This window comes from Cryptomeria japonica, chromosome 11, assembly GCF_030272615.1.
Source record: "Cryptomeria japonica chromosome 11, Sugi_1.0, whole genome shotgun sequence".
Taxonomy (NCBI): domain Eukaryota; kingdom Viridiplantae; phylum Streptophyta; class Pinopsida; order Cupressales; family Cupressaceae; genus Cryptomeria; species Cryptomeria japonica.
In genome coordinates this window covers 114,735,842-114,758,415 of record NC_081415.1, presented here as the reverse complement: position 1 = coordinate 114,758,415, position 22,574 = coordinate 114,735,842, and the positions used below count along the sequence as shown (strand labels likewise).

Here is a 22,574-nt window from a genome sequence, read left to right as displayed (position 1 = left end):
AGCAAGCTAATCTTGAAGGCAACCACCTCAATCTGCCATCCTTCTTGTGACAGCAACATCTGAACCTACAAGTACTTGAGATAAGTGTTGTAATGATTACATAACTATAATCCATAATCAGATCTGAGGATCTTTTTTGGCTGGGTTTTTCCTCCTAGAAGGTTTTCCCAGGGTAACTGTGTCTTGTTCTCAATTTGTTCATTTCTATGTTGTCACTAATTCCAACTTCTTTCAGTTAATCAAACTAATTAGAAACTAAATATAAATTTTGAGTTTATATCAATCTGAAAGTGTTAAAATCAACATGGTATCAGAGCTATAGGGTAGATCAACTTTCAGATTTCAGAATTTAGTACTCCTTTATTTCCAGATTGTTGTTTCATTTGCAGGTCAAGTCAATGGGGCTGAAAGTTGAAGATAGGCTTGATGGAAATATCAATTTTGCTGCATGGAAGGTTTGAATCATGTTGGCTCTAGAAGAAGAAGATCTTCTCTACTTCATAGAAGCAAAAGAGCTAATTGAACCTACAGATGCTGCTGAGCTAAAACAATTCAAGAAGGATGCTATCAAGGCCAGAAAGCTCCTCATTGATTCAATTAAAGACCACCTTGTCACCTCCATTGCCTCATTTACTTTTGCAAGGGAAATGTTCAATCATCTACAAGGTACATATGAAATTAACAATCTCAGTAGGGCAATTACCTTAAGACAACAACTACTTAATATCAAAATGTCAAAAGAAGATTCTGCTGTTTCCTATTTTATGAGAATTTCAGAACTAAAGATAAGGACCTTGTCATGATTGCCCTAAATGGTTTACCACACTCATGGGAGTCATTTATTCAAACCATAAGTGGTAGAACTGAGTTACCTACCCTTGATCGCCTTAAGAATGATTGCATCCAAGAAGAGTCTTGCCTCATCACAAGAGGGCAAACCAAAAGTCCTCATGTAGATGATCAACACATGCTTGCAGCCCAATTCAAGAAAGGTGGAAATTGGAAGAAGCCTTATCCAAAGAGAAATAGGGAATTCAGACCATCTAGTTCCCAGCACTCTTGGAAGAAACTAAGAGATACCTCGCGTGTTTGATGTTTCAAATGTGACAAGTTTGGTCACTATGCTAAAGAATGTCAGAATAACCCTACTCAAAGAGATGTCGACCTAAATGACGTCTCAGAACAAAACGATGACTTCTTATTCATCTCTGCTCTGTCTAGCAGCATACCTACAGATAGTAATACATGGCTGATTGACAGTGGTGCTTCCAGGCACATCACAGGCTACCGTGATCATCTTTCAGACTTAGTAGAAAAGGATACCAGCCTTCACGTGGTAATTGGTGATGATGCTCGTTATTCGGTAAGAGGTTTTGGCACTACTTCAAATTTAAACTTTGGTATTTCACTGCATCTTAGTGACATTTTGTTTGTTCTTGGAATTAAAAGAAACTTAATTTCCATTTCTGCTCTAGAAGATTAAGGTTATCAAATTGCATTTTCTGAGGGAAAAGTGCTTGCTTGGCCTAAGAAATCTAGTTTTAAATCTGCTCGTGTAATTGGTAATAGATATGATAGTCTTTATAAGCTCTCTACTAACCTTGTTCAAACCCTCATTAATGAGGCTCCCGAATCCTGTGAGCTATGGCATAGAAGACTTGGACACTTACACTATCAAACACTTCCCTCTCTTGAAAAGTTAGTCAAAGGTATGCCTAAACTCAATCAAATTCATGATAAAACTTGCAAAGGTTGTGCTATAGGTAAAAATGTTAAAAGTCCATTTCATAAAAGTGAAAATAGAGCTAAAGATAAACTAGAACTTGTTCACTCTGATTTATGTGTTCCTATGTCTATAGCATCTCCTAGTGGATTTCTTTATTACGTAATCTTCATAGATGATTTTTCTAGGAAAACTTGGATCTACTTAAAATCTAAAGAATCTGATGAAGTCTTAAGTAAATTTAAAGAGTTTAAAGCATTAACTGAAAACTCCTCTGGTAAAAGAATTAAATGTTTAAGATCTGACAATGGAGGTGAGTACACCTCCAGTAGTTTCTATGATTTTTGTGTTGAGTCAGGAATTAAGAGGGAGTTTTGTGTTCCATACAATCCTCAACAAAACGGAGTTGCTGAAAGGAAGAATAGAACTATTGTTGAGGCTGCAAAGACTATGATTCATGATCAAGATTTGCAGACCTTCCTATGGGCTGAGGCTTCTAGAACAACAATATATATCCAGAATAGATGTCCACACCGTGTTCTAAAGAACATGACCCCTGAAGAAGCCTTCATAGGATCCAAACCAGACATTAGTCACTTCAAAATCTTTGGAACTCCCATTTATGTTCATGTGCCCAAGGAAAAGTGAACCAAGTTGGAACCCTCCAAGAAGAAAGGCATGCTAGTCGGATACAGTGAATCCTCCAAGGCATTTAGGATGTACATCCCTGGTCAAAGGTATGTTGAGGTAAGTAGGGATGTTACCTTTGAAGAAGATATTGCTTTTAAGAAATCAAAAGGTTCTTTTGTTATTGATGAAGCTAATGACAATCAAGACATGAATGTTGATACTAACCTTGAGATTCAGAGGGAGCCTGTTGAACCTCCACCTCAAGAAGAACATGATGATCCACCAGAGCCCATGAATCCCACTGACATTCCTAGTGACATTGTTGTTACCAAAAAGAGGCTACTTTGGGTAAGAAACACCATTCAAGAATCCAAAAGATTTGCTGCTCCCAGTGGGACCTTCTGTGAAATCAAGAGACCTCAAGTATTCTCCAACTACGTTGCATTGATGAACAATCTCATTGAATCTGAACCTTGCAATGTTGAAGAAGCCTTGAACCATCATGCCTGGAAGCTTGCTATGGATGAAGAGTATCAATCAATCATCAAGAATGATGTTTGGGATATTGTGCCTAGACCCAAAGGTAAATTTGTTGTTTCCTCTAAATGGTTATTTAAAATTAAACAAAATGCTGACGGTAGTATTGAAAAGTATAAGGCTAGATTTGTAGCTCGTGGTTTTTCTCAAAAGGAAGGCATAGACTATGAAGAAACATTTGCTCCTATTGCTAGATATACTTCTATTAGAACTATAATAGCTATTGTTGCTGCTAGAGGTTGGAAGCTACATCAGATGGATGTTAAGACTGCCTTCCTTAATGGTGTCATTGAGGAAGAGGTTTATATTGAACAACCTGAGGGTTATGAGATTCAGGATAGAATAACTCATGTGTGCAAGTTGAAGAAAACTCTGTATGGCCTCAAACAGGCTCCTCGTGCTTGGTATGAAAGAATTGATAAATATTTGTTAAGTCTAGGTTTTTGTAAAAATGACGCTGACTCTAACATCTACTTTAAGTTATCCAATAATGAAATGCTAATTCTAGTTCTGTATGTGGATGATTTATTTCTTACTGGTAAAGATGAACTTATCATTAGATGTAAGAAAGAACTAGCTTCAGAATTTGAAATGAAAGACTTAGGTCTAATACATTATTTTCTAGGTCTAGAATTATGGCAAAGATCTAACGAAATTCTAAGTCAAGGAAAGTACACTATTGATATCTTGAAAATATTTAGAATGATGGATTGTAAACCTATGTCTACTCCTATGGAATCTAACTTAAAGAAGTTAAGTGTTTCTGCAGCTAACTCTGATTTTGCAGATCCATCAGAGTACAAGCAGTTGATTGGATCACTAATGTATCTAGTTAACACTAGACCAAACATATGTTTTTCAGTGAATGCTCTGAGCCAGTTTATGAGCATGCGCAAACATATTTATCTTGTTGCAGCCAAGCACATTCTAAGATACTTGCGAGGCACAATTGGCTATGGGCTGAAGTATCCACTTAAAACTTCAATAACCTTGGAAGGTTATTCAGATGCAGATTGGGCTGGAAGCGTCAAAGACAGGAAAAGCACTTCCGGCATTTGCTTCAATGTAGGATCCGCAGTGATCTCTTGGGCTTGTAGAAAACAATCGTCAGTGGCACTAAGTACTGCTGAAGCTGAATATATTGCAGCAAGTGTAGCTTCTAGGGAAGCAATATGGCTTTGCAAGCTTCTTGCTGGGCTGTTTGGTTAGCCTTGGGATCCTACAGTTATTCATTGTGATAATCAGAGTTGTATCAAAATATCTATCAATCCAGTGTTTCATGATAGGTCAAAACATGTGGAAACTCATTATCATTTCATTCGGGATATGGTGCAAAGAGGCGCCATTCAGCTGAAGTATGTCAGCACTGATGAGTAGGTTGCAGATATTCTTATCAAGCCTCTGTCCAAAGTGAAGTTTGTGTACTTCAGGGACAGATTTGGTGTTGTGGAAATGAAACCCTGATTGAGAGGGAGTCTCAACCTCAGTGATACATTGTGTTGTATCAAACCACCCTCTGCAGGCAATGTAAGGTGGTATTGTAATCTTCTTAGGGAGAAGTGTAATTATTAACCATCCTCTGCGGGCAATGTAAGATGGTATTGTAATCTTCTCAGGGAGAAGTGTAATTGTTAACCATCCTCTACGGGCAATGTAAGATGGTATTGTAATCTTCTCAGGGAGAAGTGTAATTGTTAACCATCCTCTGCAGGCAATGTAAGATGGTAGAAAAGATCCTCTCCACCCTCTGCGGGCAATATAAGGTGGATCCAGTCTATGCTTGTGTGCGAGCTAGAAGATTAAAATTATGTAGTTCCATTATATGCTTGTGTGCAAGATGGAAGACTACAATATTCTGACTATGTAATCCATACTTTGCTTGTGTGCAAGATGGAAGATTATGGTTTTGTTTCTCTTCCCTAATTATGAGGGAGTGTTGTTTGTAATTAGGGATGGCGGATTCCAATTGCCTTGGGCAACATTGGAATCCGCCTAAGGGGGCCAACCCCTTCTCCAACGTGTAGGGCAGGACCCTATACCTCTCGGCATCTCCTAAAGTCTCCATGCTACATTCAAACGCCATCATGATAGGGCCAACCCTATCCCAATAAATTTCACATTAAATAAATTAAAAAGGTTTTAATTCATAGGGCAAGCCGACATGTTTAGGAGTATTGCTCCACATATAAATAAGTATAAACCTCACGTCACAATTCAATCATTCAGTTTTCATTCATGCAAAATGCATATGCCTGGCTAATGCGAACTTCAGCGAGAAATATTACATCTGCACTTACAACAATTACCTCTGCCACATCAGCAATTTACATCTGCTAGTTGAGGTGCGAAATTCATCATTAGGAGTCAGCAAACTTGGTGAATACACAGTGAATTCCTTGAAGGTTTGCAATCTACGTTAAATGAGCAGCAAAATGGCAGCAACCATCACTCAGGTGACAACAAGCTAATCTTGAAGGCAACCACCTCAATCTGCCATCCTTCTTGTGACAGCAACATCTGAACCTACAAGTACTTGAGATAAGTGTTGTAATGATTACATAACTATAATCCATATCAGATCTAAGGATCTTTTCTGGCTGGGTTTTTCCTCCTAGAAGGTTTTCCCAGGGTAACTGTGTCTTGTTCTCAGTTTGTCCATTTCTATGTTGTCACTAATTCCAACTTCTTTCAGTTAATCAAACTAATTAGAAACTAAATATAAATTCTGAGTTTATATCAATTTGAAAGTGTTAAAATCAACATTAAGAATCACCCAAAAAGACTCCAAGGTTCATATATGTAGGATCACTACGTGTGGATAAGCTTAGTTGGTCGTTGTGATTGTTGTTTCATCAAGGGGCATTTATGGTTCGAAAAGATTTCATAAAGTGATTGGCAGATGATATGCAATGAAATTTCTTCCTAAGACTACTAAATGATTATCAAAAAATGGCAAAAGATAGGGATTTAGAGAAGTTCTAAGCTATCGTAAAATGAATGAATGAAGAAATAACACAAGTGAAACTCAACTAGTTATAGCATCGCCATAGCTTGAACAACTCCACTAGAACTAGTGCAATCTTCTAAGGCTGTTTAGAGATTTTCAAATCACTACTAATCATAGACACCATCAATTGAATGCATATCAATGATTAAGCAATAATCAAACTTAAGCAATTTCAAAGGTTCCAGTTGACTACACAAGGCTCCCTTACAATCAACAAGAGGCTAGTGGTATGGATAACGAGTTTCACAATATATCAAGTGCGACATTCCATCATTTAATCTACTAAAACTAACATGAAAGATTGACTTGAGATTACAAAAGAACCATGCAATAAGCTTCAAGGATTGAGCAAAACACCATAAAATCAATGTTTCATTGATCCAATAGCCAAACAACAACAATTCTTCAAGTCTTTCTCTTGCCAATATTCTAACACTATTACTCTCTCTTCTACTCTATTGCTATTACTAACATCATTACATTGCTATTAACCATTACAAATGAAATACAATGAAGGGTCGAGATCGAATGAAGATCAAGGGCCAAGATCTTGCCACCTAAACCCTAATTAGGGTTTAATACAAATGAAAACCCTATCAAGATAATCATCATCATTAATCAACCAATAAGAAGACAACATGTGCCGACATGAAAATCGAGGAAGCATCCTCCAATAGGGAAATGAAATGCCAAGTGGAATCATAACAAACTTTCTTGTAGAACTTTGTTTCCTTTCTCCTTCTCCTTTCTGGCATATTCAATGAATCTGGATGTCATACTTTCAACTTCAGAAATTGGAATCTCAGGTACATTCTTCATACGTTCTTCTAGGTGTATTACTTCATCAAAGGTTGCAAGAAGTGTTATCTCCCATCCATGCTCAAGTTCTTTTGTCTTATCAATAAGGAACATAGTGGCATGCATAAGATCCAACTGTTTTTCTGTGATCAGTCCACCTTCTCCCTGAAAGATACTTTTATCCTATCCTCCAATTCTTGAATGTCCACATTTGTTTCAATTTCTGCCCTTTTGTCAAGAATGATGCACATCACCTCAATTATCTTGTCATGAATAGGATGGACGGTATCTTCAACTTGACTGCATTTGTTACTAAGGTCTTCAAAAAGGAGTTTCTTCATTTGAAGCAAGGTCAACCACTGTAACAGATTAGGAGTTGATTCTTTTCTAATTACCCCTTCTTGTGCCAGTATTTGTCTAGATGCTTTCCTTATTGCTTGCAATACTGGAATGGTGATGTCCTTAGTATGAGTGAAGGCATCAACTCTCACCATGAGGTTATGAACTATCTCAGGAACTCAAATGGCTCTACCAAGTATTTTCATCATATTTCTTGCAAATTCATTGGCCATTGTGAAGGATTTGCTGATCCATGCTTCTAGAAGTTTTGCTGAGTTTCTCATTTTCTCCATATGATCAACTGACTCTGCGGGAAGCAAGGGAGGTGGTGTGATTGCCGGACTTTGATGTGTCAATGGTTGCTGAAATTGTTGAACATAGTTCCTCCATGCATTCACCTCCTTTTCTAACCTTTTGTTCTTCTCTATTTCGGCCTTTAGCTTCTCATTGACCGCCTTCACTAAGTCAGTTGCTTCCTCCATGGCTTGCTCAGAAGTGAGTGGACCTAAGTCAAATGTCTCCAAATCATATTCCTCTGCCATAATCTCATCCTCATATCTATCTACCATTGGAGTGGCAATTTGTATCTTTTTGGAGCCTGCATCATCTCTTATTATTTTAGACATCTTTGGAGCTTTCTTTCTCTCAATGACTTCTTGAGGTCCGTTTAGAAGACTTTCTAAATCAAATGCTTGTTCTTCTTCTTCCTCTATTACCTCTTTGGTAAGCCTCTCTTTGAGCCATTCGGGGATAGAAGATCTTCCTTCTTTTACTTGCAATTCTTCGGGCAATAGTTCATTCCTGGGAGGGGAAGTTACTTCATTATTGTCTGCTTGTTCTTCATCATCACAAATTTGGATATGAAGGGCTGGATTTGAGGATTCTTGAGGCATTTTTCCTTTATCTTGCCTATCATTCTTGTCATTTTGTATTGTAGACTCTATTGATTCATCTACTTCGTGGATCATGCCTTCATCTATTCTTTGATCTTTACCTTGATTTTCTTTCTTGTGTCTAGAAGAAGCGCTAGGAGGCTGATTGGAATTTGTCTTTTGCTTCTTCTTGGATGCTTCTTTCCTTTCTTGTTCATTCTTCCTTTTTGATCCTTTGGAATGAGAGGTGTTCTCACGGACACTTACCCTTTCTTTTTCTTCTATCCTTGTCTCCAAATTGGATGTCATTGTCACATCTTGCTCCTTCAATTTTTGATGTTGACTATCTACCCATCTTCGTGTGCAAGTTAAAACTTGATTCATTAATTCCCTCATATCTGTGACTTCCTTTTCATCTCAATTAATCTTTATTTCTTTATCCTCCATCTCATAGGTAGATTGGATATATCTACCACTATCTCGTGCTTGATCGGCCACTCTATAGATTTTGCATTTCCTGATGAGATCAAGAGGCAGTCGGGAGTGCATCTTCTTCTTTATCTCGAAGTCATCTTGTACGTTCATCCAAAAATCTTCTACTTGAAACACATGCTTATGCTGTCTTCCAACCATTTCTTCTACAAACTTCTATTGAATTCTCAAGTGAAATGGAATTAGTGATGACAGCTCCGTGTTTGTACCTCAATGACTTGGTACATGCTAACAATTGTCTTGCCACCTCGAGAAGTACTATCCTGTTTGTGGGATAACGTGGCAACATATAAGGAGGAGAAGGACATCCTTGAACCCTTATATATGTGAATTTGGGAAATTGAATAAACCACACACCATATTGTTTGACAAGTTGTTGTGCCTCTGGAGACAATCTTTGATGGATCCCACCTTGTAGAGTCCTAGTGACGTGCATTGTGAAAGTATCATTGATTGTTCTATAGTGTTGTTTAGGTGGGTGATGCAATATTTCATAAGAATCACAAATCCTTATCTCTTCGGGCCCTCTTCCAACTCTACCCTTTATGTGGTAGCCCCGCATATTCATAACTCCTTCCTAGAGAATATATGACATATGAGCTCATGTGGAATGACTTGGTAGGAATTAACCTTCTCAATTGTACATCTAGGCAATTACTAATGATTCTTTCCCAATTGATCATTCCTTTCCCTTTAATAATTATTTGAATGAAGAAGAACATCCATTTATCAAAACAAAAGGCTTGAGGAGCACCTATAACTCGACCAAGCAAGGTGATCAAATCCCTGAATTCCTCTTGGAAGTCAATTTGATGTGGCCCATTAGGTATCTTGTTTAGGCGAGGTCTACTCTTTTGCAACCAATCCCTATTGATGATTGATAGGCATGCATCAGGATCATCTTCATAAATTGATTTGGCTCCTTCTACACTTCTATAAATCATGTCCCTCTGTTTTGTTTGGTGGAAGGCTTCACTTATGGCCTTTTTCGATAGGTAGGCAAGAACGGTTCCATCCTCGGCCACAATTGTCCTTGAGTGTGAATCATAGTGCTTGGCGCATTCAATCATCAATTCATGACATCTAATTGCAGGAGGGAAGTCGACTTCTTTGATGAGGCCACTCTCTATTATCCTCTTGGCTATAGGTGATGGTTTGCCAATGTATGGTGCCTCACAAAACTTCTTCACATTGAAGTTCCCAAGATTTGTATCTCCAATGTTGCTCCACCGGGACGTAATCTTGGTCTCCAAGTCATCATTCTTCTGGTCTTCTTTGATGAGAGCCTGCCTTGAGGTAGATCCGCTTGTCTTGGGTGCTGCCATCGTTCACCTATGAGAGATGCTCAAGTTAGGATCTTGACAAGGTTATGAAGATTAATGACTTTGAGCTTGCAAAACCTTAGAAATGAAGATGAAGTACTGAATTAAACCAGTCCTACATTTTAAAGATAATTGAATGTTTCATAAGACTGACCTAACTTTGAACATGCATCCTAACTTGAATGAATTATGCCTTTCAGTCTTTAATCAGACCTGATTTTAATCTTAAAATGCAGTCCTTACCTCTGACTTTGAGCCTAATACAAATCTGGGCTGTCCAAAGGTGAATTCACTGATGATAGGCCTCTAGCTGAATAAATTTGCTTCCTCTTGATCAATTCAGGTGCTTTAAGGTGAGTTCGACTTCCTAAAACATCATAGCTGTATCCTTAATGCTTAAATTTGTTTGCCTTGATCCTCAGGTCTGCACTTTTGATGTCCAAGTCCACCTTTGTGTTGGAGCAATTCGTTTATATTTAGGTGAAATTTGCTCATGAATGGATGAAATTCGCTTCCTTGCTGGAGAAGTTCGCTCAACCTGCTCTGAAATTCGCACTTGAAAGAAGAAAATACTTGAATTAATGATTAAAATGAATATCTTGATCCTTCTTTTATATGCGATTTAGGGTAGAGATGTGTCTTTTGGGTAAAAGGCCGACTTGGTCTGGCAAAAATAAAATCACAAATTGTCTTCCTCATGCTGGCCGACTTGACACATTATAGTTTTCCTTTTACCAATTCGAATTTTGAACAAGTTTAGGCGCCAAAAATGCTTGTCTTGATGAATTTTGCTTTAGGTCCTTTGTAAGATACACACATAATTCGCTCCATGTTCTTAGTAAGGACACGACCTTAGTGAAATCTTGGCTCCATGGCCTTTGGAAGGACAAGACTCTGAAAAAGAAATTTTGCTCTATGTCCTTAGCAAGGACAGGACCTAAATCAAGAATTCGCTTCGTGTTCTTTCCAAGGATAGGACCTATAATGGCATTCACTCCAAGACCTTTCTAAGGTAAGCTCAAATGATAAAGTTCGCTCTGGACACTCAACAAGGACAAGGCATGAAGTTCGCTCTAGGACCCTTGGAAGGACAAGGAATAAGATAGGAAATTCGCTCCACGCCCTTTGGAAGGACAGGACCTATAAAAGGTTTTCGCTCCAAGACCTTGGCAAGGACATGACACATAATGGAATTCGCTTATGTCCCTTGGAAGGACAGGGTCAAACTGGGAAGTTTGCCCCACGTCCTTTGGAAGGATAGGACTTGAAGAAAAAATTCGCTCTATGTCCTTTCCAAGGACATCAATTGAACATCCGCCTTAGGACCTATCCAAAGACATGACTTGGAATACACCACTTTCTTTTACCTCATCGATTTGAGCCTTAAGTTTTCCAATATCTTCACATGAAAGCATCATAAATTTGACCCTTAAGAACACCTATAGAGGAAATTCGCTCTGTGACCTTCAGAAGGATGGGACCTAAAACAAAATTTCGCTCTAGGACTTGAGCAAGGTATGGGGTCAAGGCATTTAAGCAAATTTCGCTCCAATGACGGTTTTTGATGAAAATTTTGTTCTCAAACTGGGGCAAGGTAGGCGACCTTATGGATGATTCTTCTTTATCTCTTTCACGTAACTTTGCTTAGCTTATTGAATCTTGAGTCCTTCATCTACTAATCAATTCTTTGCAACACTTGATAATCTATTCCACTCCACTCACTAGGAGAGAGCAAAGAGAGACTAATCCTAGAGAGGGAAAAACTAAAAAAGGAGGGGTCCCCATCTTGATGGGGCAATGTATGATGTGGTCACAACAGGTTGGTGCTCACAAAATCAGATTTGGGAGTTGGTGCTGCCAGTGGGTTGGTGCTCACAAAAATCAGATTAGGGAGTTGGTGCTTCCAGTGGGTTGGTGCTCACAAACAGACTTAGGGGTTGGTGCCTCTAGTAGGTTGGCGCCTATGAAATATTGTAAAAAAAGAAATATATTAAAGCTTTGATTTACCGTAGTTTTCTCCCGTAAGGGTTTCCACGTATTCTACTTGTGTTCTACTTAGTTAGATCATATATGAATGTTTGGATTCAATGAATATGTTCATGAGATAAGTTATATATTTATGATTGAAGTTTAAAAAGTTTAAACTGGTAAAAGATTGTTGTTATACTTATTCCCCCCCCTCTCAGTATAACTGCGTGCTCTTCACTGCTTGCTATGTTTGCATGGCATATTGATTTGACAAGAAGATTGCTTCTCAACATATGCCTTGAAGGTTTTGAAAGTTGCAAAGACCTCACTTTTGTACTTGCGCATTGTGAGAAATTATCTATTGAAGTGAGCACATTCATGACCTTTAAAAACAAAAGAACTCTAAGGGAACCTTAGCACATACAAGTTTTCCTTTGGGAAAATGGTTTTGATAATGTTTGGTAGGGATAGAACCATGATAGACACGATAGGTCAAGTACCAAATCTTGCCTGCTCATTTGTTGTAAGAACCAATAAGTCATTTGTCCAAAACATTAATGCCATAGTTTGCTGAAAGAATCAACATAAGAAATTAGGAATGAATCTGTTAAAGATTGAATTCCATTACATCTAGATAAGCGTGAACCATGATCAACAATAACCCTGGGATATTTGAAGTCTGATTACAACACTAGGAGGAAAATACTCTATTGTCTTTACAACTAATGCCCCAAAGCACGCATATAGAGAAAACTCTATTGTATTTTATTACATAAAGGACATTATTGAAGCATCCATTGAGGAATTCAATTATGCTAGATCCGAGTGCATAGATCAATTGCACTCTGTAGAAGTGCTCCTATTGATGAGAGAAGTGAGAAGCTCATGTGAATGTGTCTTGTAATGTAAAGCCCTTGAAGTAATGGTCCAATTGTTTGAAGATGCAACAAATGCTTCAGTGAAGGTTGCTTTCTATTTGCCTTTGGAATAGACATGAGAAGAATCAATGGTCTTATGTTTTTTTATTGCTTCCTCAAATGCTTGCATGTTGGAAAATGTCATTGATTCAAAGGGCAGAAAGGGCAAGGAAGCAGTTGTAGGGATTGGTCTCTAGTAGGTTGGTGCCTACAAATCATCTAAAGGGGTTTGGTTTTTCCTGTGGGTTGGTGCCTACAAAGATTGTAAGAAGTTTCTAATGCAGAAGGAATATTTTACCATGGTTTTCTCCTGCAATGGTTAACATGTAAATCATGTGTTCTTGTGTTTCTACTTGCTTGATCTTGCATTTTTAGTTAATTAATTTTCAAAGTTTTGCTACTGTCATTAATTAAGTGTTGAAAAGTAAAAGTTTGTTATTATACTGATTCGGCCTCTCACCCCCGCAAGTATAATTGTGTGCTCTTCATTCCAATTTCTTCCAACACTTAGTTCTTGTATGACTAGTCTGGCCATCTGTGGTAAGGAGTTCTTGTATGACCAGACTGGCCACCTATGTGACAAGGCTTACAAATTTGTAATTAGATCGAGATTTTAGTTTATTATTAGTGTTTAGAGAGTTTCGGGACAGGGGGACATGGGGACAAAGGGCCCAAGTTTGGGGATGGCGGCAAGGGGGTGGTGCAAATACATATAGTACTTGCAAAATTAGCTATAAAAAGATGTGTAAGGAATAAGCATAAGAACTGTAAATGAAACATGCAGATATTTGCAACCAAGGGATATGTATTAGGTAGATTTTTATGATCATGATTCATAATTGGCCTATTACTTGCTTAGATTTATAGTTTCATGGGGTTTGGGGGAAACACCAAAACGAGGTTGAGGGTAGCACTCCTTGTGGGAGTCGGGCTGAGAGAGAGAGATGTAGAGAGATACGTTTGGATTTGGAGGAAGAGTGATATGGAGGGAGATAGGTCTAGAGTTCACAAGAGATGAAGAGAGTAAGATAGAGAGCGGGGGAATGCTGATAGGAGCTTTGCTGATTACTGAAATTTCACTAGTCTGAAAATTTATAAATATTCTAAAACCTAAAATCTGCATTGTAACTCCTAGAGATCTGAAACCATAATCATACATCCTGCCAATATATACATGAAATAAGTATAAGTTACGACTTATACTTAAATGTTATATTTCATGTATATATTCTGATGAAGAGGATTAGACTGACTTGAAGACAAGGATTCCATTTTCACCATTTAAAAAAAAAAATGCTTTTTCTCACGTCCCAGAACAAGAGACTTTCAGCTGTCCCCAAGACTTCTGGACATCCCCAACGTCTTCAGGCATCCCGATGGCTATAAGCCTTGCTTATGGCCTTTGTTAGCATGGATATACATATACCTAAACAAGATTGTAAACAAAAACACGACTCAATGATTGTACCTTGTATAAATAAAATCTGCTCCAAATCCATGGTGACTACATGAAAGATTTGGTATTCAATCTTGAGATCTGTGCTTCCAGCAAGACACCAGAAATAAATATTCAGAAATTATAAACAAAAGAGAAGGGGTAAGCCTTACAAGATCCAATATTGATTCTATAAATAGAGATTTCTAATAGTCAATTTCTGTTATGCTCCTACATGTAAAATACAAAAGAACACACCCTCTATTTAAAGATAATAGAGGGGGTAGAAAACAATAAATATAGTGGTGTTTTGTGGAAGTGCATTCTTTAGTGCAGGGTTTGAGGAAATGCTTGCCAAAAGGATGCAATGGTTGGGGGGAGCAAGGATTAGAGTTGGTGATATTAGGTGCTCAAGGAATAAAAAATCTATGGGTTTGCAAATAGCAAGGGGGTAGGAGGCTAGGGTTTGGGGTTTTGCGATATTTCATACTAGTAGGGAATGGAACAAAGGTATGATAATTTGAGAAAGTCTGAAATCTTGCCCAAGGTTGGAAAATGACTTTGACATCCTCATACATAAGATTAGGGACATTACAAAAATGCCTAAAACTAATTACAAACAAGTAAATAGTTCAAACAACAAGAAATGCGAATAAGAAAAATAATGGCTATTCCATATGATCTGTCAATAATAATTGCAAGCTTTAAATTCACCAAGCTTGCATTTTGTTGATGTGTATTTTGTACATGACCGAACACAGAATAAAATACCTAGAGGTACCTTATCCTCTCTTGAATAAAGTCTCCGAATGCTGAAGATGTCGCGAAAAGGATCAATCGGGATGACTTCAAGGTTCTTTGCTGTAGGATCTCTACGCGTGGATAAGCTCTCTATGGTATGATGTGATTTTGTTGGAATCACAAGGGAACTTACACTTGACGACCTAAACGTCTGATTTGCTTTGAATATTGCCGGAACACAGGATTTCATTGGCTTAAATTTGAAAAAAAGGGAAAAAGGACGAGGGTGAGGAAAGGATCTAATCCTAACACTAAGAATGTAGGAGCAATGAATGATCTTTGATGAAATTCTAACTAAGTCTTGTTTTGACATCCCAGGACCATCTCCACAAGGTTAGTGCGATCTTCGAAGGAAAGCTTTATGATGTTCAAATCATCACTACAGGCATAGACACCATCAAGCTGATGCATATCAATGAAGAAGCGACAATTGAAGTTAAGCTTAAGCTGGATGATTCCAGTTGACTACACAAGGCAAGTCTGCAATCAACAGACTGCTAGTAGTATGGGTATACAAATTTCACCATCAATCAAACACATTTCTTCCACTCATCTAATAACATGAAATCAAATATGAGAAGTATAGAGACCATGCAAATTGTTGAATCGACCCATAAATTTCACCATTTCTTCAATGAAGTTTTACAAGTCTTTTACAACAACACATTGGCAACAATCTTTGCCTTCTCTTTCTATTCTACTCTAATTGCTATTCTATCAACTGACTATCTACTATTAGCTAACTATTCACCTTCTAACCACTCTCTATTAGCCTTTACAAATGAAGAGTCGAGGCTTATATAGTGCCCTTAATACAATTCAATGGCTAAGATCAATCTGAGATTAATGGCCAAGATTCTACAATGAAAACCTTAATTAGGGTTTGTTACACAAACTCAATTCTGACCAATGAAATGATTGTATTAGTTGGACACATGTCTTCTCTGGAATATTCGACCAATGGATAGCTGGGGTAGGTACATCGAAGTTTGTGCCACCTCTAATGAGCTAGGTACGTTGAATCTGGACATGCTGAGGTGGACCAACCCGACTGGAGGAGTGATGACTAGGATGCCACCTTGTCTAATACTTGCAACTTGGTAGATATCCAATTTGATGATGCCGAGAAGCTAGCTTTGATCAATTCATCTGAAACTATCTGCTTCTTCAACGAACCTTTGCTCTGACTTCTTTTGTCTTTGATGTGCAGGATGATGATGTACCTTGCCTTAGAATGCTGGATTGGAAGAGGTTTTTCCTGATGATGCTTGACTGAAGAAGGCCATCCTTGTCGACGCTAGACTGGAGGAGGTCGTCCTTGTCTTGACTTGATCTTCTTTGATGAGGGTCCGCCAAGTAGTTGATCTTCCGACTTCGGGGTCGCCATTTGATGCCTACACAAAAGATTAAAGTTAGTCTTTGAGCATCATACCCTAAAGCATAGAATTCCAAACCTTTCAAATGAATAGTTTAAAACATTAATTTGAAAATGACATGATAAATCCAGAAATTCTAAATTTCCAAATTAATTATGAATGAAAATTGGATTTTCAAGACTTAGACCTATGAAAATCAAAACAAATCTTGAATAAGAACTCCAAACAAAAATGATTCTTCATACCTTCTCTTGAGTACTTAACTCTAAGACCTTCGAAAATGATGAAAGAAGACTGGATTTTCCGAGACAAGGTTTAGATTGAAGTCTTCCCTTGGATGAATTACGCCTCCATTAGTCTTCAAAAGAGCTCTACCTTCCACTAGCTTCTTCAAAATCAGGAAATTCGCCTTCAAATACCTTCCAAAATCTGGAAATTATCCTTCAATCTAGCAAGAAATTCTCCTCTCCAATTTGCTCCTCAATTTCGCACTTAGAAGGATGAATGAATGATTTGAAACTTAAAGCAATACTCCCCCATTATATAGAGCACTCACCCTAATCAACCATGAGGCCGACCTAGCAAATAAGGAGGTAAAAAAATAAATAAAACCTTTAAAAAAGGTGGGCCGACTTGCCAAATAAAGGCAAAATAATGCCTTGAGTGCTCATTAACAAATTTTAATTCAAAAAATTAATTTTAGATGCCTCCAAGATGTCCTTTTTGATCATTTCAAGGTCAAAAATTAATTTATTAAATTAAAATGCCTTTAATTTAATGCGAATTTGATTTAATCTTTCCAAAGGCTTCGAAGTTAGCAATTTTGGGGGGATTTGAGGAATATCAATGTTTGATTAAGGCCACAATGAAGATTGACAATAATTTCACCCTGGACCCTCAGCAAGGGTCAGGAGCGATTTTCCAAATTAGACCTTGAATATCCAATTTTTGCAAATCCAAAATATCACCAAGGCACTCCAAATGGCATCTTTTACTGGAGTTTGGGCTTGATTTCACTTGAATTTTGGAAGAAAAGTGCATTTAGGATTTTTTTTCGCCCTGGACCCTCAGCAAGGGTCAGGAGTGATTTTTCAAATTTGTGCTTACTCCTTCATCAACTTTTCTTGAATCCACCCTTCAAGGCTAGGTAAAGGTCTTCTTCTTTCACTCCATCCAAGCTTGGTTCGTTCCTGCAAGGCAAAATAGGGGATTTTCAAATTTTTGCCCTGGACCCTCAGCAAGGGTCAGGAGCGATTTTACCTTTGTTGTCCAAAATTCATCATCTTTAATGCTTTCCAACCTTTCCAAGGCAATAAGAATGTCCAAGCTTCCCTCCAAAGTACCCTGCACATCACAATTTAGCCAAAATTAGTGAAAAATAAGCTCCAATAAGATTTTCGCTCTGGACCCTCAGCAAGGGTCAGGAGCGAAATTCACAATCTAGGCTAAACTGCTCAATCTTTTAGTTTCAAACCACTTCACAGGGCGAGGTAAGATCATTTTCAAGGCTAGGAACAAGGTTTCAAGCTCAAACAAGGTGGCAAATGAAGTTTATAATGAATTTCGCTTTGGACCCTCAGCAAGGGTCAGGAGCGAAATTCCTAATCTTGGCCAAAATCCATCATTTTTTCAAGGTTTTCAAACATTTCCAACTTTCCCTTCAAAATGCCTTGCAAGTCAAAATTTGGTCAAATAAGGCAAGAAATGAGTCCTAGATTGATTTTCGCCCTGGACCCTCTGGAAGGGTCAGGAGCGAGATTCGCCTTGGACCTCCTAAGAGGGTCAGGAGCGAAATTCGCTTTGGACCCTCAGGAAGGGTCAGGAGCGAAATTTGACTTTTTGAACTCTCCGTCAAGATAATTTTATGGAATATAACATTTAAGTATAAGAAAGAAGAAAGATAGAATACTTTAAGTTATATTCCATATATGCTTTCAGGATGTTTGAGAGTGGTTTCAGACCTCCAGGAGCTATATTGCAAAATCTAGTTTTTGGAGGATTTTCAGTTTTCCAGACTTAGTCAAATTTCAGGATCAGGACATTCTAGACTTAGTCAAATTTCTCACCAACTTGACCTAACTCAAGCAGAACCTGCTATCCATGTGATCCCCTTGGTGACATTCGAAAGCTAAAGGCTAACAGAAAAAACCCTAAAAGACCTAAAAACAAAACCTAGAAAGCAAAAAGTAGGGGTCCCCATTTGCAATGGGGCGATGTGTGAAATGGTCACAACACATTTATAGAAAATTCATGAAGGTGAGGACAATGATAACTCATGCTCCAAGAACTGTAATTCACATGGAATGATATGACCGCTCAATGTCCAAATGAGAGAAACATAACTTCCATGGAAGAGGGTGGCACCTCATTCCAAAAAGACAAAACTGAAATTAAGTAAGCTTAATCTAAGGGGTAATAAATTCATAAACATACCAAATACCCCCTTCAAATACAACTCAAGTTGGGGAAGATGGGTCTTGACAAGAAATAGGCATGTTAAGATATCCATGTAGAAAAAATTCCCCTACAAAGAGAGACAACTCCCCAAAGAAGTAGAGATAAACAATGTGGCTACTCCATATATATCCCCTTCTTTAGTTCTCCATTAAGGTAGACACTCTTCACATCCATCTATTGTACATCCCAATTTTGAGTAGCGGCACTGACAAGTGTCAAATGGTTGGTGCTTATCTTTGCGATAAGGACAGAGGTCTCATTGTAATGAGTCATTGGAGCTTGAGAGAACGCTTTTGCCAAAGTGTTGCTTTGGACTTGTCAATTGTTCCATCTACAACATATTGGTTTGATACTCGAGCAAGTGACCTAAAATGAATTATATACTTGACTATTTTTTTTGAGGATTTGTTCTATTGAGTAACCTTGTTTTGCTTTTGATTGACAAATTTTATGTTGAAGGTCAATACTTTGCTTAATATAGAATTGCTCAAAGCGGTGGTTGAGATATTTGCCACCATTATTTGTTTGATGAATATTAATACCTTCTCTAAATTGTTTTTTTGCAAGAGCCTTGAAGTCTTTAAAGTGATCAAACATCACATTCTTTTGCCGAAGAAAATAGACCTAAGTGAATATGGAAAATTTGTAAAAATAAATTTTGGAACATGTAGGGCCTTATTAAAGATATGGATGTAAAGGACTTTGATACGTATTTTAAAACTTGTGTAGCCTACCGAGACTTCATCAGAGCTAAGGAAGTCTCGTGACTATATCTAGCTATTGAAGAAACTGGTAGTTGAGATGGTTGACATAAAGTGAGAGAAAACATACAATTCAGACTAATGATCTACTTTACCAACTTCGATTTGAGAATGATCTTGTAGTACACTTTTTTTTTTTTTTGTTTTCTACTCTAGAGGTATCCCCCCGACCTAGCCTAGCGGCCAACCTGCCTTACCTTGGGCATACTTATTGCCAAGTTGGGGCCAGGAAGGGGTGAGCTGAGGCGAGACTAGTCCTCTAGGGATGTACAATTGAATTTAGAGTGAAATCAAACCTTTTTCCTATACTTGTGTTTGATCTAATAGATTGAAAGGAATTTGGTTGATAAAGAGGGCATAAAGAACATCATGGATTTTTTTTTCACCCACATCAACTAAACATATAAGACAAACTTCTACTAGAGAGTCATCACCCATGAAATTTGAGGTGTAGAATATGACTTCAATACCAAGAATTGATCTCTAGTAGAATTTTAGAAGCCATTTAAGTGAAGAACCCATGGTCTAGAAGAGGAAGTTACAACTATAGCAAGTGCCTTAACTTTGTCTTTGTTTGATTTAGAAGAAAAAGAACTCTTAGAAGGAATCATGAAGAGGAATGATGTTCTTTTGGAGAGTGTTAGTCAACTAGTCAATTGGGATCAAAATGCCCCACCATGTATAATGCCTACATAAAGGGTACATGCAAAACATAGACGGACCTCTCGAAAATAAAGGGCACTCAACCCTCCAAACAAGCCAAAATGGCCAAGATATGAAATGGGCAAGGGATCATTAGCCCTCTGCTAAAAAAATTGCTTTTTCATCGGAAAATTCGTATGGTATGGAATTTCATATAGTATAGTTTACAGTAGCAAAAAAAATGCAAAAAATGAAGTTACCATTTTTCACCAAACAAAGAGTATTTTTTCATTTCTTGGACCTTTCGTACTCAATGGTAATGACAGTTTGACTCTATGACACTCTAATGGAGAACTATGTGTGGAGTCACTTGGATGCAAGAAGGAGAGTTGCAAACTTGGATAGAGAATTGGTATGCGAGAAGCCAAGAAAGTCGAGCAATCTCATGCAAGCATCAAAGTAGCATCTTCAACCAAGATTAGATTTAACATCACGTTGATATCAGCCAAAATTATAATGCACGATACAACATCCTACAAGTGAAACCAAATTATCACAAATATCAATATCTATCACATACAATGAGAGCGTATGTAACGTGCATAGTGACTGTTATCACAAAAGCATGCACCCTTGCTAAGCTATCAACCCAACATCCTTGTGAAACATGGAAACAACCCCGAAGTGTGGGACCTTGCGCAAGGGGTTGAATCTCTAGAGAAGGCCGACTTCCTTCTTCAAATAGGTGCAGGTGTTGAACCAACTCAACACTTTAAAACTAATTCCTAAGCCTACCTAGAAGACACAAAGAATTAATTGAAACACCCAGGAGATGCACAAAATTCAGTTGCATGAGGGGAGAAGGATTCCCACAAGCCACACTTAGAAAACAAGTTAACACAGCATATATGGAGAGAAAAGCCAAAAGACATACACCTATAATGAAGGTAAGAAAACATACATAACATACATTGGTTGAAAGAAGGCAAGAATGGTGGTTTTCAATTAATTATAAGGCCAATGGCGAAACTTACAGTTTGCATAAATGCAAGATAAATACAAGAGAAGTGGGAGAGCATGGAATAGCTCAAACCAACAGGGAGAGAACCCTTTACAATGAGGCTTAACAACCTTTATATAGAAAAAAAAGGTTACAAGGGTGATCATGATCCCTGCATGTCAGTCTGGAAGTGCAGGGAAGTGCATGCACCTGACTTGTACATGCAAAGCAACCTAGCCATAACCACAAGGGGCAATTCTGAGAAGGTGGATTGACCAACCTTTGAAAGGCAGACATGACATAAGTCATCAAGCATGGCCCCGTACCCCCTTGATGGAAATCCTGCCAAAAACATTTAATGTACCCTTGTGGCTCCACAAAAGAAAGTGCACAAGTCACCAAAACTGTCGGAGCATTAAAAGCCTTGAGTTTCGATCACGCCATCTGGAAGTGTCGCCAGTCGGAAGGAAGTCCAGAGACTTTGGAAGTTTAGACTCCCGAAGTGGGAAGACAAGGGAAGAACTTCGGAACCTCGGGGTTTTGGAGTTTCGAGATAGGAGAGGAAGAGAAGGAAAGGAACTTCGGAACCTCGGGGTTCTGGAGAGAGAAGAAGAGGAAGTGAGCAAGAGAACTTTGGAACCTCAGGGTTTCGGAGTTCCGAAGAAAAGAAGGAAGAAGGGCGAGGAGGGAGGGTTCCGAAGTTCCGGAGAAGGCAAGGGAAGGGAACTTCAGAACCTTAGAGTTTCGGAGTTCTGGGAAAGGAGAGAAGGAAAGAAGGAACTTCGGAACCTCGGGGTTCCGAAGTTTCGGGAAAGGAGAGAAGGAAAGAAGAAACTTAGGAACCTTAGGGTTCCGGAGGAGGGAGAAGGGTGAAGAAGAGGAGGGGCTAAGCTAGGGAAGGATTCCGGAGAAGTGAAGGGGAAGGGAGAAGAACTTCAGAACCTCAGGGTTCCGAAATTCTAGAGAAATTGGAGAAAAGCTAAGGGAAGGAAGGGAACTTTGGAACCTGGAGGTTCTAGAATTCTGGAGCGGGAAAGAAAGCGGCTAAGGTAAAGAACTTCGGAACCTCGGGGTTCCGGAGTTTCGGAGGGGAAGAGAAAAAGAGGGCCTAGGAACTTCGGACAAGGCAACACTTCAAACCATGATTATACTGCTTTTATCCTTGATCAACTGGGGCAGTGCTGGTCCATGGAACATATCTCTAATCGGTTCTCACTAATGGACCAAGGGTGTCATAAAATGACAGCAGTGACCTTGCTTATATAAGCAAGGTTGATTAGGTGAGAAGGTAGGAGACAATGACTGACTACCCCATCCAAACATGGAACACTTGTGAGCTCACTTGACAAGTGTGTGAGCAAGTGTGTATACAATAGATGTCTCACAAAGTGATGACACATATCTCAACCACATGAGGTGAGACAAAACTTTAAAAATCCCTAAGTGAAGACTAAAGTAATGTGAATAGGACTCTCTCTAGGTATTATGCTATAAGCT

At 38.4% G+C, this 22,574-nt stretch overlaps 1 protein-coding gene across 1 annotated transcript in view; it reads left to right on the top strand.

The window, feature by feature from the left end:
* Positions 1 to 22,574, top strand: part of LOC131037607 (obg-like ATPase 1) — a 110,699-nt gene that overhangs the window by 62,030 nt on the left and 26,095 nt on the right. The gene's annotated exons all lie outside the window — the stretch shown is intronic.